This window comes from Schistosoma mansoni, chromosome 5 (genome assembly GCF_000237925.1).
Source record: "Schistosoma mansoni strain Puerto Rico chromosome 5, complete genome".
Taxonomy (NCBI): Eukaryota; Metazoa; Platyhelminthes; class Trematoda; order Strigeidida; family Schistosomatidae; genus Schistosoma; species Schistosoma mansoni.
Window position 1 is genome coordinate 8,048,553 of NC_031499.1, and position 1,907 is coordinate 8,050,459.

The following is a 1,907-nucleotide window of genomic DNA, read 5'->3' on the forward strand; positions in this document are numbered from 1 at the left end:
AATCGACGACATAGAAGATCATCCTCATGGATATTGATTATCTATATTCTTGAATAATTCTGATAAGCCAAGCGGATTTTTAACCATCCTTACACTGTTCTTCATTAGGGTTAGAATTTTCAGTATAAACCGACATCAACGATGATTCGAAAATGTTCTTTATCTATATATGGATGAATAAATTTTGGTCGGAAATTCAAGAAGTCGACTGTTTAGTTCATCCATCAAGTATAGTGTCATTAAGTCAAGGTTTGTTTCCTGATGAAGTGTTTATCGTTAGGATTTAAAGATGGTATTATTTCGCATGTTTCTTATCTACTATCGACAGGGACATAACTAAGCACTTAGTATATTGAACATCATAATTTTTACTTTATGGTTGCAATGGGTAATCGTTCACTATCACTTACAACGTTTTGAGTAATATGAAATGTGGTTGATTACTACTTATTACACATTCAATTTGTATTTCACTTGAAAGCTTGAAGGATGCCTCGTGAATTCTGATTGGTTTGCCACTATTCTATACATTTACGGGTTTTTTTGTTACGGTCATCTTAGTTGTGTTGAATCCTCCCACTAGTGTTTAGAATTACAATTGATCAGTCTCTTTTGACACATGTGGATCGTACATGGATTGCTTTGATATTGTAATTAAATCACAAGCATTTAATAAGCAGAGTTGAGTGTTAGCTAGTGGTAGATCGATAGTGGCTATCTGTACCCTGTAGTTAAGTAAATGATGCATTAGCGTTTAAAGTGCAAGGTATTGGGGTTTAAATTTCAAAAGGAACAGAAACTCTAGGATCCAATTACATCCATCTGACGAGTTCAAATTGGACTAAATGTGTATCGTGAATATCACTGTTAGCCACTATCCAATTATGCCTATCACACATTATCTCATTGTTATTTTAATCCCATTTTCCCTAATTCTGATAACCAACACTTACATGATTCCATTGTCTTACTGTTAAGTAACATTAGTCAATTCTTCCTTCTGATATTTTTTTCTAAATCCAGTGTTATTTTCACACTTGGTGTTCTTTTTTTACTTCTATCTTCCCATTCTTATTTGGGACTGTAATTGATTGAACATCAACATTGAAATGCAGGTACATCCAGTTGACGAGTATCGAATAGGACGAAACGCGCGTCAAACTGGATTCCACTACTAGCCACTATCCATCTTTGCTTATAAATCAGTGTTATTTTGTTTTGCTTTATTATCAGTAAGAGGGGATTTTAACGAAACTAGAATTTATGTATGAATCAATCAGATTTAAGATAACATGTCTTGGATTTTGTTGCGAAATTCATTCACTCATTTGGATGAATACAATTTCGGCAATATAACTGATGTCGGTTCGGGATGAAAATCCTAAATTTATTTCCTAACCCTAAACTGCAAATCATAATTCCAACTCCTCACATTGGTTTATTACTCTCATCTAGTTCTAGTTAGTAGATGGATATGCTGGAGGTCAGTTTAGAGTTACTCAAAGGTCATCCATAAATTATAGACTCACCGGAATTTTTCTTATAGATGCTCGCTGCTGAGGAGTTCTACAACAGGACGAAATGGCCGTCCAGTGCTTCCAGGTTTTCTATGGTGATCTAGCTTTAATTGATTCATGTTTTCAACTATAAAATTGCTAAAATCTCCACAAACCCCCTTCTGATATACATAAAAATCAAACAATTATTGAATATTCAGAAGTTCTTATTCCAGTAATTCAATGAATGATTAATACTTGTAAACTCTTTCTCAACTCACATGTTTTGAGAATTACTTTTTTTTGATGGAGTTTTGTTCTCTGAGCTGGATGGTTTGGTCGTGGAGCTTTCATCGTCCTTCTGAACGACATCATCAGCACAAACTTCGGGTAGAAGTGAAGTGTTTGAAT